General features: G+C 41.6%; 1 protein-coding gene across 2 annotated transcripts in view; it reads left to right on the top strand.

Annotated features, from left to right (window-relative positions):
* Positions 1 to 649: 649 nt before the first annotated feature.
* Positions 650 to 16,455, top strand: part of CNOT4 (CCR4-NOT transcription complex subunit 4) — an 82,680-nt gene continuing 66,874 nt past the window's right edge. For both annotated transcript variants that reach the window (XM_086470543.1, XM_086470535.1), the window contains exon 1: positions 650 to 683. The gene's annotated coding sequence lies outside the window, so the exon portion shown is untranslated. The remainder of the gene's footprint in view (positions 684 to 16,455) is intronic.

Below are 16,455 nucleotides of genomic sequence, written 5' to 3'. Positions count from 1 at the left end.
GGTGGCTGAAATCGCAGCGGGTTTACGTCTCCCAGGAGCGGGGCGCCGGGCGGCCCTGCCCGGGGAGAGGGGTGAGGGATCCCGGCGTTATGCAGGCAGCAGCGGTGGCGGACGGGGACAGGTACCGGCCCTCCCGGCTCGGGACTGCACAGCGGCCGCCTCCTCCCGCCCTGCCCGGGCCGGGCCGGCGGGCCCGCCGCCTACAAGTCCCGTCTTGCCCAGCGCCGTCGCGGCCGTTGCGTCGCGCCCCGCCCCTCCCCTCACTCCCGCCGTTGCTCCCCGCCTACTGTCGGCGGCGCAAGCGCAGGGGAGGCGGCGTCCAGGGCAAGTCTCCCTAATGTAAGATGGTGGCCGGGCTGGCAGCGGAGCGCCCCGAGCTCGGAGATTACCCGTCTCTCGCGTAAAGGTCGTCGGAGCAGCCGCCCAAGCGCCCGGCCGGCCGCCGCCGCAGGTCCCGCCTCAGGAGCGTCGCTGCGGTTTTCTCCCCCCCGCTTCTCTTCTCTTTCCTCGCCGCCTCTCTCCGTCCCTCCCCACCCTTCTCCTTCTCCCCTCGCCTCCTTCCCCGCAAGCTCGCTCACCCACCCACCCACCCGCCCGCCCCCGCCGGCACGGCCGCCGCGCCGGGCAGCGTGAGGGAGAGCCGCGCACACGCACCGCGGGCCGGGCAGGGAGGAGGAAGGCGGGTGAGTGCGAGCTGAAGGCCGGGCCGGGGAAGGAAGGAGGGAGGGAAGGAGAGGCGAGGAGGAGGCGGGGGGAGCCGGGCCGCTCTGACTACGAGAGCGCCGAGGCTTCGCTGGGACGGCGCAGGCCTCAGCCCACCCCCCGGTGCCAGCCCCGGCGGCGGGGGGGACGCGCCGGGCCGCTGCCGTGCGCGGAGGGCACCGGGCCGTGTGGGGAGGGCGAGGGGGGCGAGCGCACGGCTCCTCCCCGGGGGGCGCTGGGGAAGGGGGCTCCCTTCTTGCTGCTGCCCGGGGGAGGCTTTATTTATTTCCTCCTTGACGCCCCGGCGCGGCGCCGGGCAGCCTCTGGGCCGGGCCGGGCCGCCGGCCGGGGCCGCGGGGGGGGACGGTACCCCCGGAGCCTCTCGCCGCTGCCGGGGGAGGCCGGCGCGGGGATCGCGGCGTGATTCACTTAGGATTTGCGTGGAAATTTCCTCTCTCCCCTTCTTCCTCCTCCCCGGAGCCAGGCTCCATTTGTTCTTGTGATCTGCACTTTTTTTCCCTGAGAGAGAGGCAAACAGATGGTAAATGGCAGCCTCTTATTTTTTGTGTTATTTTGGCCGGTCCGTGTAACCTCCCGAGATTTGTCTGTCAGTAAAATAACCAGTACGTAACTTTCCGTCTCCTACTTGCAAAACACTAGAAGCTCTTTCTATTTTGTGCGTTAGCAGAAGCAGATGACAAGGCTGTGTACGGGCTCCCATCCTACTTCCAGTGACGGTCGTACAGCTCTACCTGCCAGTCTGAAAGTGAGCTGCCAGTGCCTTCGTCTGTACAGTAAAAGGGGAGGGAAAATACGCTAGATAATTATCTTAAAATGCTTCGTTACCATACCTGAAAGGAGTTAATTGTCCATGGCTTATATATTTGTGTCGGTATGGTAATATCAAGTACGTAGTTCATAGGAGAAGTAGTTTTCTCTAGAGCATGTGTTAATGTAAGCAAACCCCATCAGCTAGTTAAAGCTGTGAAAACTCTAGGCCTGCAGATGTTAGCTTGCTCCTGCCCAAAAGTTTTAGAAGTTAATGTTGGCCGATCGCATGTTTACTGAGCCTGTACAGATTTCTAACTTGATGTGTTTTAACTGTCTGTATTTTGTTTTAGTTTTAAAATGTCTTGACATGAGCATCCCTGTACTTTGACTTCATATTCCTCTAAATGTGATGACTGGCACTAACAGAAGAGAAACTCATACCAAAAGATGAATATATAGAATGAAATTCCTTCTAGCCCCTTTCTCTCTCTCTGCTTTAAAAAAAAAAAGAGAGAGAGAAAAAGAAAAAAAAAGATACAGGCTTATGAAGAGCAGAGAGTAAAATAGCTGTTTGGATTGAGAGGGTGAATTAGTTTCAGATGGCCTACAGATACTCAAATATACTTTTAGTTGCTTAGCATCTGTCTAGTAATGTAGTGAAGTAGTGCATGGTCTAGGATTCAGATGTATTGTACCTTAGGGTTTTGGGATTCTGTAATAGAGTTTCTTTTTCATAAACAAGACTAACACATGCAAGCATTTAGAAACGCTTGGTGGTTGAACTTGGCTGAATTGCGAAGAAAGTTCATTTTAGGAGAAAGGGTTGTTTTTGAAAGGGGGAATACAGTGATAAAATGATCTCTGCTTTTAACTTCTGTGTTTCTTGAGATGCCTCTTTATTAGCTCTATAAAATGATCCTAACAGCTTTGTCTTTACAGAGAAAGGTGGTGAGCCCCTGTCAGGAATAGGGCTCTATTAATTTCTTGGCACCTTTTCTTCAGAAAGTTTAAGAACAGCTGTACAGTGCCCACTAAGTGAAAGTCTTGGGTTAAAGAAGCTGGTGAAAGAATATACACATGTATGTGGCTTTTTTGTTTAATTAAAAATATTAATTATAAACAGATACGTGTCCTTCATGGCTGTTGTTCAGGGAAGTTAGGGTAGTCTTTGCTAGTGAAATGTTTTGAAATTACTCTGACCAAGATCTTAAGTACGAGCCCTGAAGGCTTAACTCTGGCAACTATTCCTCAAAATTTTGCCTAACTCTTTGGAATAAATGTGGTTATTTCTAGCAGGCAGTGTTTTGTAAGCACAGGTAACTGCTAAGTGGCTGATCATAGATTGCATCTTAGGCCTTGGACAACTAAATTTGTTGTTCTGCTAAGATGAGGCTGATCTATAGGCCTTACCACATGTTGGAAGGAAACTACTGGCTCAGCAAGACCGCTAGGATCAAGGGTTCTTAAACTTTCACATGGTGAATGGTGTCTTAGGTTGTACAAACCACCTTTTGTCCCACTTGCAGTTGTGTATTATTGCTGAGATAACTCAAGTAAGTGCATATGAGAGACTGCATAGCTTTACCTTGCTTTAATGTCCTGAATGTTTCAGCTCTTTAAAGATGTTGATGCTTCCTTTCCTTTACAGTGTGTATCCTTCTACTTGCTTTGCCACTTTATTGGATGGAAACAGCATGGGGAGTCGGAGCTCTATGAATAGATAGAACCCCCATCTCTGTGGGCCCCCTCTTCTAGTTCTTGGAGAATAGTCCAGGAATTTATTCCTTTCAGGAGACTGGTTAACATTTGTTAACATTTTAACAACTGTAAACACTTACTAGACTTGGAGAATGAAGTATAGCAGCAAATGGTTTGGCATGGCTTGAGATGCTGCTCAGACCTTCTGGTTCTTCCTGTAAGTTAATTGGGAGGGCAATATAAGTATCTAGCAGGAAATATGAATATAACCTCTGTAAGTAAAAGCATGTATGCAATTTTGCATTAAACTATTTGGGTAAGTTAGTCACATGTTTTCATCAAGCTGGGTTTTGTTAGGTCGTACTAGGAACTTTTATATCCTTGGTTTTTGTCAGATGGCATTTTTCTTGTGCAAGCTTGTAGGGAATCCTCATTGTTTCTTGCTTCAAAATTGTGTCAAAGATTGTGCTAATTTAGTGAAAATTCAGAATACATGTTCTTGACTAGCTGTTATTAGACTGGCTACACCAGCTTAAAGGAAAGAATGTTTAAACTAGTGATTTCCACATAGTACTATGATCAAGTAGGTTTTGCAGTATTGTGTGGGTTTTTTCTTTTCTTGCCTTCGCTTTGGCTGTTCTGGGAACATCACAACTCCAAGGTGTTTCTTGTAGGAATCTATCATTTAAATGGAGCTTCCAGGTGTTTTCTAAACATGTATGTACAAAATAATGAATTCATAAACTATCTTAATGCACATGCTTTAACAATTTGAGGAAGCCTGCATCCAGAACCACCAGGAGAGTACAGGCTGAGAGAATAACACTCCTTCTCATCCGTTTCCGTGCACCCTGAAGGTTACGTACTATGTTTTTATTCTGGAGGAGAATATGTTAGTGTTAGTTTCATAATGATCAAGCGATCATTTGTATATTTTTATTAGGTACTTCATCTGTTGGCTGGCTTTTAAACTGGGGAAAGGTGGGTTGGGGTCAGCACAAGGAGGCTTTTTTATCTTTTAGTCACAGAGTTAAAAATACAAGTGGGTGTAGAGATCAAGCAAACTTGCTACTGAACTTGGTGGAAAGGGAGCTTAGCTTTTGGCTGAGGCTTGTGCCCTGAGCAGTGCTGTCTGCTTTTGATCAGGTTGTTTTCTTGCAAGGGAAAAAGGGGAAACTTCATCTGTCTGTGAGTGGCTTTCTAACATACTGTGATCCCAGCATCAGTTTCTTCTATCTTGCTACTATCTTGAGAAGAATATATGCCTAATATGAAGTGGGTTCCAGTTGACTGCAATATCTAATATAAAGTAACTGTACTTCTATATGTCTTGGATGTGAGATGGAGGGTTCCCTGTTGTAGCGTGGATCCTTGGACTGTCCCCTTCTAGGCTTTGGGTGTTTTACTCGTTACAGCTTAGCAGTCCTTGATTGCTGGAAGGTAACATTGCAATATCTTCTATTTGATTGCAAGTATTAATTATTCAGCACTAGGAATTCAGGGTGGTGTTTTTGTTTCCTTTTGTTTTTCAAAAGAGATGAAGTGAACCGAGTGAGCAACTGTAAAAATGACAGTGTGCTTCCTTTTCTTGACTTTGCACGCTTTCTAGTGAATTCTTCAAATTCTGAACAGAATCACAGGCACTTTGTAGGAATAACCAAAAAAATGATAGAAGTAAGTGAGAGTGTACTATGGTTCAAGTAGCGCTTCATCTGTGGTTTTATGTTGGCATGTTTTTAGGCCGCCTTTGTGGTGGACTGCAACCTAATCTTATGTTTCGGACTACTGAGCTCTAATCTCTTCCTTGCTTAACAGAAGGGGCATTTACTTTTCCCAGTGTGGGTTCTTAAATTGTTTCTTCCATGTAAGACTTGATGCAGAAAAGCAGTAACTAAAAGGGTAGCAATCTTGCTCGTTGTAGGACAAAATACGCTGCATAGGAAGACTCGTTACCAGTTTCCCAGCTTAATGCAGTGGAAAAGTGAGAAGCTGGGCAATTTGTTTCAGGAACACTGAATTCAACAGATGAGATTTGTTTGAAAGTAGGCTGCATGTTGTGTTTTGATTTTTATAGTTTCTATCACCAGTGTAGATTTAAAGTGAATCCTGTTTGATTGATGTATATTAACTTTAAATTGCAAGATCCATGGGCTAAGACACTTAGGGTGTGAAATAATGTACTTGCAGGTGGAATATTTTTACTATTTCTAAACCCATCCCCTGTTACTATAACCTACTATTGAACCCCCCCCCCCCAAACGGCAACATAATTTAATAGGAGGAATGGGAGGAAGTAATTAAATTATATTTGTGTGCTTTGGAACTGCATATCTGAGGGAGCTTAAGTGAGAGAAGTATTGATGAAGGTAATGTCCCGGATACGTAAGCATGTAGCGGCTGTTGTTCAGAGTTTCTGTTTTGCAATACAGCCTAGAAATTTAGAAAAATGGGATGGGGAAAGAAGTACATAGCAGTAATCACTGGATGTATGAGAAAGTGTTCAGCAACTATTTTTTTTTTCCTTTCTCTACCTTCTCTCCAAATATAACGAATGCAGATAGGCAGATGTAACTATAGCTGTGCCTGTGAACTAAAAGCTTCTCTGTGACCTGTAGAAGTTACCTTGGGCTGTTGGACGTTGCAAAAATTGAAACTATTCCCTTTTTTGAATAGCTACTGCTTCATTACATGTGACTTCTTCCTGTTTTATTGAATGAAATCTAGAGTTAGTCTTCAATATCTCATTCATAAAAAGTGTCCTCTGAGAGCTCCTAAACTAGCATAAAATGAAAGGCCAAAACTTGCTAGGTCAGAATTAGTGTTTATAGGTCAACTTGCCTGATAGTTAATTTGAATGCATTTCCTCCAATCAGTGTGAACTGTAGGGGCCCCTAAACTGCTGGAGTTATGTTAAAAGCACTGGTCTGAATGAGAGAGGCCCAGCAGCATTAATCCAATTTGTCTAGTGACTTAATCTTACTGCCATTTATCATATAACTGCTGCTTCTCTGAAGGAGCCTGCTTGCATGTGCTTATGTTGGTTGTTTGGCAAGTCGAGTCCCTTTTCCTAAGAAGGTAAGCTTTCCTTTTATGAAACTTCATCCTAAGTTAAGGGTCAAGCAAGTTATAACTGAGGAACCACATTTGAGAAATTATAGCTTCTTCCCGTCTTTGAAAGCTTCTTTACTAATCCTTTCATTTAGTCAAGCATATATTTAACGTATTAATGTTGTGGTTTCACAGTTAGTGGCAGACTGGTTCTAGAACATCGGGTGGTAAGTCTGAAACTAGAGGATGATCACTGGTTTTCTTTCACATAACTGTTAGTGTACGTTGAATATATAGAAGAACAGCTGGAGAGTTTAAGGAAGTATGAGCTCCTATATTCATCAAGCTGTCTTCCGCACATGGATAGCGTCGTCTTCTGGCTGGATTACAGTTTTATTTTTGTCTTGAATAGTAGTTACAATTGTAAGCATGCTTCAAGATAGGTCCGTTCTCATGTTTTCACCAGTGTAGTGGCTTCCTGCTCTAATTGAGCCCTTTCAGAGCCATTAATTTCTTAAGTCTTTTGCTCATGGTCTCATTCCAATTTAACTTTGAGACTCGTGATTCTCTGGGGGTGGGACAGTGTCATACCTTGTATGAGAACTATTGCTCTGGTTACTCCTGTGTAAATACATAGCACAGTGAAACTTGGTAAGAACCAGCTGCGTTCTGTGGCCATATGACTCTGACAGTGTTAAGAAAACACCATACCTCGGGCAGAAAGTGCTTAGAATTGGTTCTGTAGACAGCGATATCTTTTTCCGGGAAGCCAGCTAACTGCTTTCAAGTTTGATGACTGAAAAGAGAACACCATACAGCCATCTTTATCAGGAAGCCTGCAGTGGCATCGCTTTTATATTTTGAGCTTAGTTATATAAAGTATAATTGAAGTGAAGTATCAGAAAACAGGCACTTAGAAATAAAATGCTTATTCTGTCCCTACTGATAATTAATACCAGTTACCATAAGTCTTTTTAAATTCTCTGCGCGTATATGTATAGATTTATCTCAAACTATTGAGTAGAGGTGAAACAATTTTTTTTTTTCAAACACATCTAATTTGGTAGGGCTAGGTGAGAGAGGCGTGTTCCTTTTAGCACCTGCAGTGCTGTAGTCATCCGTGCTTAATAAATGAGACACTTATTGGTTGAGAGGAGCAACCAGCTGCTGTTTCTGCTGTGTCCAGTGTGTGTCAACTCTGAAGGCGTGGTGAAGGTAACTTCCATAGAGGTGCAGTGCAGCATCTTTTGACAGTACCATTTTTTTCTGAGACTTATTACGCACTCTGGAAAGACCCTAGTATGTGGAAGTACAAGAAAGGTAATGGACTCAGTGTCACTCTCTGGTTTTTGTTTTGTGGGTTTTTTTTTTTTACTTAATATTAAGGCAGATATTAGAGAGCATCCCCTTAGACAGAGCTGACATCAGCATAAATGTTTCTGAGGCCTCCTTAATATTTTCTTCATTTTTTTTTTCTTCTGTATTTTTAAATAAACTTAAATCTAATAGCCAGTTCTTCATTCTCTTAAGGCAGTTATTTGAATTTCATATGGCTTCTGGTTAGTTTACATCTCACACAGGCTTAGGCTTCTCCAAAGGAACTGCATGCAGCTGCTCTTGATCAGTAAAAACTCAGAACCGACTCTGTTAGTATTAAAAAGTTACAGCATTTAAAGCATATGCTGGGCAAGTGCATTCACAGTCAACTTGAACTTCTGTGCTTTTTATAGCATGTATTTGTCATAGTCTGACAGATTATTTGCTCGGGATTTAATTCAGCGCTTTGTACATATCAAATGACTCCTTAACTTCACCTGCCTGAGTTAATGCAGCTCCATGTAGTTGAGGTAGCAGTAGAAGGAATTTCTCTAACACCAGTGCTACACATCCTACTTAATTTTGTGGAAGCTGATGCTCTGCTTTAGAGTTTTTTACTAGATTGCTTCTTTTTAGAATACTAAATTAGTTTTCCCTTTCTGCCCAGCCTTTTTAGAAAATGACCTGGAAAACGATTTCCCCAGGATACTTCTTAATGCTTTCCCTTTCCTTTTTTCTTTAAGACAATTGCTTTATATGTGACTGTCTCTAGAATTTCCTTACTACAGCGTATAGGTTATCTTCAAGCAGTTATATGTTCTGTTCCCCATTGAGATAAAGGTACTTCCCTGAATGCAGGTCCTGATCTTTCTCAACTTTGTTCTTTAGTAACAAAAACGTATTTCCCTGAAAAGTAGAAGCAGAAGATTGTAGCTTGTGTACCAGATACATGGGAATTGGGATTTACGATGTGAGTGAATATCGCACAGAACAACTACCTTTCTGGATTTCTACCAGGTCAGTGGAGTGATATAAACATTCTTCCATCCTCTGAAGATTTCCTGTGCTTCTAGGTTAAACGTTTGAACTCTGGTTTGCTTTTTGAAATAAAACTCAATTTTTTGCAGATACAAAATCAATGTCCGTAGTAGTGCAGCAACTTATTTTGATCAGTTTTTAGATTTGGATATGTGTAAGTGGTTATACCTTGTTGTTGTTAATTTGTGAATCCTTGAAACTTTCTAGTTTTTATTCCATTGGGGGACACAACCTTCACTTCATGGCGGTGATGCAAGATTCTTATCTGGAGTTTTAAACTCCTGTGTTTAGGTACAATAAATACTGACTTCTGAACAATTTAAGGTCATGCCTAATTTCTGCCCCGAGGGAATGAAGTTTAATTCCTTGTAATGTAATTTTTAGCCTTGAGACAGTCTTGTGACTGTAGTTTCCACCTTTATCTTCATTTGTGTAGATTTTAGAACTTCTTAGCCTTTTTTCTGTCTGATAAAAGTGAACCATAATCAATAATTTCTGAGAATTGTTGCCTAAAATACTTAGGCTTGTATACCTGAGTTCTGCTTTGTACTAAATTTTTTTTAATGATGGCAATCTTGTTGGCCAAAGAATGCTGAATTAAATGTAATCTTCCACCTTCTGAAAGGTATATTTTATAGAAAACTACAGTGTATGCTGAAGTAGCAGAATGGCTGATTCTGTGAATGGAGTGGCTACTTCTGAAGTGAATTTCACCTTGCAATTCCTAATATTTCACCTTCTTGTCCCAGCAGTGTCTTCAGGGTGTGTTAAGGTAGAAAAGAAGTGAGTGTGGGGCAGAAATTTGAGGTTGTTTTTTGTTGTTCTGTTTTCTAGTTCTACATCTGTGGAGTGGTGGATTTTTTTTAGTTGGGTATTTTTGTTCTTTTTCCCCACAAAGTAAAATTCTAAGTATTCTCTTTAGAAGCCAACAATAATCCCAAAGTGTGATTGAGTGTGACTGTGACATGGTAGACATTTGTACTGTTTTCTGTTGACTCGGATGTCAAGGAATCTTTTTGAAGCAGCAGCCTGCTCTTGTCTGTCCCAAGCAGACTATGTTCTAAGCACACTATTTTTATTTTCTGTATTTAAACGGAATTCCAAGTCAATGTTTTTCTTCAGCCAATAGAACCAGTAGATCATTTGGTTTATTTGATACTGCATTTTAATTTGATGTGCTTGGTGTTCTCTAAATTGCTCAAAGAGATACTTTGTCTTGATTTATGTGTGTTACAGAATTACAGATTTTTAGAGAAGCTTCACCCTTTTCCATGTTCAGCATAAAACAAGAAATAAGCCAGAGGCCCAATTTCCACCTACTTCCTGATAGTGCCACGGATTTGGACACAGGATGTGTGCTACGTTTGCAATCAGCTTTGCCTTCGAGATGTATTTATACATCAAGAAAGCTGAAATGCTTCACTTGTGTTTTTTCCATCAGGCGCAGTTACAAGCACAGGGGCTAATGCTTTAGTTGCCTGTGCACTCTTGAAAAATTCTAAGTACCACAGTGTAGATGTTATGTCTCTTTATAGTAGAAATGGACTTGTATATATTAAACTTCTATTGTAACTTTACAGTTCCACTGTACTACATAAATTTACATGCTAAGACTGTTATATTGTGCAATGGCAGTCTTTATGCTAGGGAATTATTTTAATAAATCTTAAAGTTTTTATCTAATATTGCAAATGTGTAGGCTTGGTGCTCTGGATCAAGCACATCCTGTAATTCACTAGAGTCCACAGATCTATTCCATTGGGTAAAGATTACTACTTAAATGTTTGTGGGATCAAGGCCTTAATTTCTAGTCTTTGTTTTTTTGCCTTGAGCACTGCCTAAATGCAATTAAGTTCTAATGCATTGCTTTGTTGCCTTATCTTTAAAAGGGAAAGTATAGGCAAGTTCATAGAATCATAGAATGGTTTGGGCTGGAAGGGACCTTAAAGCTCATCTAGTTCCAACCCCCCTGCCATGGGCAGGGACACCTCCCACTAGACCAGGTTGCTCAAAGCCCCATCCAACCTGGCCTTGAACACTGCCAGGGAGGGGGCAGCCACAGTGCCAGTGCCTCACCACCCTCACAGTGAAGAATTTGTTCCTAATCTAATCTAAATCTCCCCTCTTTCAGTTTGAAAAACAGTTACCCCTCCTTCTATCACTACACTCCCTGATAAAGAGTCTCTGCCCACCTTTCCTGCAGGCCCCCTTTAAGCACTGGAAGGCCTCTGTAAGGTCTCCCCGGCACCTTCTCTTCTCCAGGCTGAACAACCCCAGCTGTCTCAGCCTGGCTTCATAGGAGTGATGCTCCAGCCCCTGATCATCATGGCCCTCCTCTGGACCCGCTCAAGCAGGTCCATGTCTGTCTTATGCTGGGCACCCCAGTTATTTAGAGATGAGTATTAATTGAATAACTTAAGTGTTCATTCGCCTGTGGCTTAAACAGACTTGGCTGCTCCTGTGCGGTGGGAGGCACGCGTTGTCGCTTCTTACAAAGGTCAGATTTGCTTGCTTTCTCTGTCTTGTGGCTGTAAAGGTACTAAGAGTGTGAATGGCTGAGAATGAATCTGGGGGACAGCTACTGTGCTGTTTCCCAAGTTTTAGGATGAAGTTGAAGAGACAAACGAATCCTCCTCCTGCCATGTGGTTCTTGGTAGCTTCTCAAGGATTCTGAAGAATTATTTTAAGCAAGTGCAGGGATTTTTTTTTTTTTAAAGAGGCTGGATGAGGAGTACAGACCTTTCTCTGATATATTTGCTATGCTTCAGCTAGGCATGAAAGAAAGGACATGGGTTTTCCAGAGATCTATGGAGATCTGTAGAGAAGATTCCTTTTTTTCTGTTAAGGAAGCGTCACTGCTTCTTCCAGTATCTCTAGGCCACCCCCCCCCTGCCCCCCCGCTACCTTTTGAGAGGAAGGGGCTGGCACACCTCTTAATTACTGCTAGGAGGTCTGAAGTAAATTATTGGATACATTGGTTCTCCTTCACTCATTCCTCTTCTGTCTCTGGGATTAATTGACTGACTAGTCATGACATGGATTTTCCAGTAGTTAGCAATTCCTGATGTTACTTGCTTCACTGAAGAGTGTCTGTATCTGAAGAGCTGATACTGTCCTGAAATACCTTGCCATTAGCTTGATGGACTGGATGGAGGATTGGGAAAACTGTTACAGGAACTTTTGCTTATAGTTGTCAGTAGGGCAGTATACCTTGTCAGAAATTCTGCTTCAGATGGTGGAGTGCTTGTGGCTTCTTTGTTAATGTCTTTCACTTTTTTTACAACAACTTAATGGTTTAGACAGCAGCCCTAGTAATGTACTCTTCTTCCTGATATATTTCTGATCTACATAGCTTGAGTTTGGGTGGGTTTTTTTTTCCCCATTCAGTTCTGAGCATCATTGCTTCTTCCTATGTATCCGTGTGTGTGTGTGTGTGTATATGTCTGTAAAACTTCTGCTATACTCAGAACTGTCATTCTAAAAAACTGTGGGTTTTTTAGAGGTCCTTCCATAACTCTAGTTCTAGTTTAGAAATAGAGCTACAGGCTGAACAGGAGATGAAACAGCAGTGGAGGTATGTCCTAGACAGGAATTTTAGTGAGCCTAGAAAGGCAGTCTACAACTCTGAATCAAAACTTTACATTGTAATGGAAGACTTTAAGTCTAGCAGATGCGTGTGAGAAGTAAGAATTTGCTAAAATTCTGTCAGTTGTTAGGGAAATGAGTCTTCAGCCTGAACAAGAGAAGGCTTTGGGAAGCAGAGGAAACTAATAGTAACCTTCTGGTACCTATGGGCAGGCTATTGAGACTAGTGAGCCAGGCTGTTCATAGCAGTGTATGGAAGGCAGGCAAGAGATGGCAAGCATGCATTCAAATAACTGCATTTACGAAGAATGTGTTTCACCATGGAGCTGGACAGTCATTGGGACAGGTGAAGGAAGTTCTGCGGTGTCCATCCTTGGATATTTTGATACCCAACTGGATAAAGCCCTGAGTAATCTAGACTGATCTTGCTGACTGCGCTTTGAATGGGAGGTTGAGTAGAGAACCCTAGAGAGCCTTTCCAACCAGAATTATTCTATGATTTTATAGCAAAAAATGCAAAAATTATCAACTTCATGAATATAAAGCGTCCATGTTAGAGGTTGAAATTAAGGATCAGTAATGGACCTATATTAAAAGCCTTAATGTAGATAGTGTGGCCTTCAATGGAGATGCAAGAAGGCTTTTAAACTTAAAAGTGTTCCTTGATGTAAACACTGAAGCTTATGGATGTAATAAAGAAGATCACTGAATCTCTTGCACTGTCAAAGGGTGTGTGTTTGTTTTCTTAAAATTTGAGCTGGTGCCTTAAATATTTCGTGATGAAATTCTCAGAAGCGAAAGACCTTTTCCATACCCTGTCCATGGTACTGCAGGTGCAGGCGTTGCCCTGCCACAGGGGTAGTCAATCTCAGAATGTCTTGGAGTAAAAGTGGTGTAGTATTGAAGCTCGGGTAGGTTGTGTGTGTGGTAGGTTTTTTGTGGGCATTTTTCTTCCCCTCCCTCTCTCTCTCTCCTGTAAGGTTTTTATTTTCGCTTGTCCTTTGGGCTAGATACTTCTGTTCAAAGCCTCAGGAATAGTAACAGCGCTGTATGTTGCTAAATGCTTGCTCCTGTAGTTGTGTCTGCAAAAAGCAGGAGAAACAGATTTCGTTTCTGTTGGCTTAAAAACACAATTTTATAGTAGATCATCCAGAATAACTTCTGCAACCTGTAACTGCAAATATGCTATAATTTGTCTTACGGCAGAATTTAGTCTCAGTTTTTGCTTAAACTAAGACCTTTAGGTAGCTTTCTAGCTTATGAATAGAGTGCTGAATGAAAGATAAAATTAGGTGTTGAACATTGGTTCTTAGCTTCTGCAGTGTTCCCTGGGAGAATACAGGCAATGAAGGAAATGTGGTCCTAGGACCCAAAACGTATTTTCTTCATCTTTGCACTGTATCTATGGATAGTGTTCTTTACAGTTTTCTAGTTATTCTAGATTTTACAGGTATTCTTTCTCAAGCTTGGGAATTTTGTTTGGGTAACTAGAAAGGTTTTTAAACTAACCTTTTGTTGTATTTATATTGCTGTTAGATGAAAGCTGAAGGGCGCATAATTTTTCAATATCTTAGTACTTGTATTTCCTTTAAAAACAAAACACTGGAGAATAATTCTTGCTCTTTTAACTCTTACATACTAAGACTTGTGATGGTTTAATGGCACTTGCAAGCTAAAAATAATTAGGGATTGATGAACTAATATAGGTGTTTTTAAACTATCCAACACCTTTATAGAATGCTGTGAAGAGAGGTGTTTGAGAGAGCTTTTTGTGTGTCCAGTAATATTTGCCTGACAGAGAGCTGAAGAATAAGTTTAGCAGGAGTAATATAAATAATCATGAAAGTATACCTTAATTCTGGCCCAGAGGAATTCTTCAGATTGATATTTTTTTGTCTTCTCCCCACAACTGGTAACTTAGTGTGGTAAGAGCAAACCTGGGGTACTGTGGGTACTGGAGACCTGGACTCTAACCAACAGGTATAATAAGTAGTTTACACGTTGTGGTCACCACTAACCCTGAACTAGATTTAGGTGCCAGCTAAAAGGTCAGAGTTCTAAAATACTCAGTGACTATTGGAGTAGTAGTGCTCTGCAAACAACATAATTTTGGCATTCTGTTCTAAGAAAAGCAGAGGTGATCAAGGACAGTTTCTTCACCTAAATGTATGATTTTTTAATTTTTTTTTTTTCTTGGAAATGTTGAATGTAACAGTATATTTTCTGTTGTGGGCTGTTGCAGTTTGCCTCCTATATAATTTATCAGTGAATTACATTTATTACTTTGACTGTTGCTAGATATATCGAAAATAAAATGTAAATAATACTGCCTTTCTCCATCTAAAAAATTCAAGTGTAACGTTTATCTTGAGTAAAATTTTTTGAAGGGTGGAGGTATACTAATTATTTTATAAAAGGACTATGACGCAGAATTGCTTATATGCTGTAAGAGAACCATTCTGAAAGACAAAATGCTTTTTAAAGGTTAAAAAAAGTTGAGAAGCAGACCCTGTATATTTTGTGGAGAGCAGTAGACTCCTAAGCTTTTTTCAGTTTAAGCTTGTGTCAGTTAATACATTTTTTTTTTTCTGTGCAAAGTGTGTTGTGATGATAAATTCTAGCAGTACATGATTGCGGTTTCACCTAAAATACATATGTACTGGATTTTGCCACCTATATCCCAAATCTGTGTTGAACTGAGAAAAGACTAAATGCAAGGTTTGTGAACACAGTTAAATAGGAGGCAAATGTATTTGGGGTGTTCAGCAACCATAATGCTGTCTGTTACGGACACTGTGCCGTGACTGTATAATAGATACTTCAGGGATTTTTTTTGAGCCCTTTTAAACTGATGCAAGATGCTCATTTTACTACTTAGAGGTAGTATGCTGAAGGCTCTATTTTTCTCCTTCTATATTGTCCGGAAAGAGTTTGGTATAGTGGGTAACTTATGTGTTTTGTTCTAAGGTCTCTTCTACCACTCCCACCCCCCAAGAGTAGCTATTTGTTTCCTCTACTATGCCATAGTTGATTGTAATCAATTTACTTTCAAAATGACCACACTTCTCCTCTTGCTGTTCGCTGAGAATAGAAAGGTAAATGACTATTAATTTTAATTCTTATGTGCACCCTAAGAACAATTTTTAAAATAACTTCACAAACTCCTCTTTAATTCTGATGAAAATTTGGGACCTCAGAACTTGGGATCGAGTGCTGAACAGATTAAAGAGTCTATTTATAACTTAGTCAATAATTGATGAATTTTGGAAGTGTCAGATTTTGTCATCCTGTGCAAGGTGGGGGATGCAGAGGTAGTATCTTGTGTTAGACCAGTATACCGTAGTATCTTGTGTTAGACCAGTATACCAGTTCATTGTACATGTTGGTCTGATAGGATATAATCTCAGCCTACAAACCTTGTGGCTGCTTTGGAGTAGGATGAGTGCAGGAGTGTATGTAAGGCACAAGGATGTGGCTTTTCCATCTTTGGCAGCCTCAGGACTCTGCAGAGGTGTGCAGTGGTAGAAGAGGACAAGTTTTCTTTCCCTCCGTGCTTGCTCTTGGCTTCTCTTGTGGCCATCCTTGATTTGTGTCCTGCTGTTTAAGAAAAGCTGCTGTGGGCACGTGCTTTGTCTTTGGTACTGATGCCTGTGCGTTCAGGAATAATAAAGCAACTTGTGACTTCAGGTCGGAAACCTTAATTCTGTGTAGTGATATCATACTCTATTTTTTATACTGTCTATGATCTTAATCTAGAGAGAATATTCTGTGTGCTCTAGCATTCTTAGTCTTATGCATAGCCATGTATCCCAAGGAATTAAAAACCCCTGTAGCTATAAATGTCCCTTTAAAAGTGTTTAGAACAGTTTTAAGGTTTTCATGGAAAATATTTTCGTATGAAAGTTGGAAAAACTAAACTGGAGGTTTCATTGAAAGATAATTTCTGGGAAGTAGTACTTTACCCTGGGACTCCTTGCAAGGGAGAAATAATGTGAATTCTACATGTGGTCAGTTTGGAGTTCTTGCCTGCAGAGAAGGCAACTAACTTGCCAGCTGCTGTAATCTGTAACCTTAAGGAATAGGGCAGTGAGAAGCACGTCCCTGCCGCTGACGTTGCCAGGCTTTCTTCCTCCTGGGAGGGGATGTTACTTTTCTGTTACTCTCTGACTTGTGATTTCTTCTTCACTACCTGCTCCACCCAACAAGCATTTCCTTCCAGAGGGTCTGGGAATTGAGTTGCTGACGTAGCAGCAGCAGCAGAAATACTTCATCCCTTTCCAAAGGTTTGCTGTTTGT

This window comes from Leptosomus discolor, chromosome 1, assembly GCF_034619465.1.
Source record: "Leptosomus discolor isolate bLepDis1 chromosome 1, bLepDis1.hap2, whole genome shotgun sequence".
NCBI classification, from domain to species: Eukaryota; Metazoa; Chordata; class Aves; order Leptosomiformes; family Leptosomidae; genus Leptosomus; species Leptosomus discolor.
The sequence above is the reverse complement of the archived record's forward strand: the minus strand, read 5'-3'. Positions and strand labels throughout refer to the sequence as shown.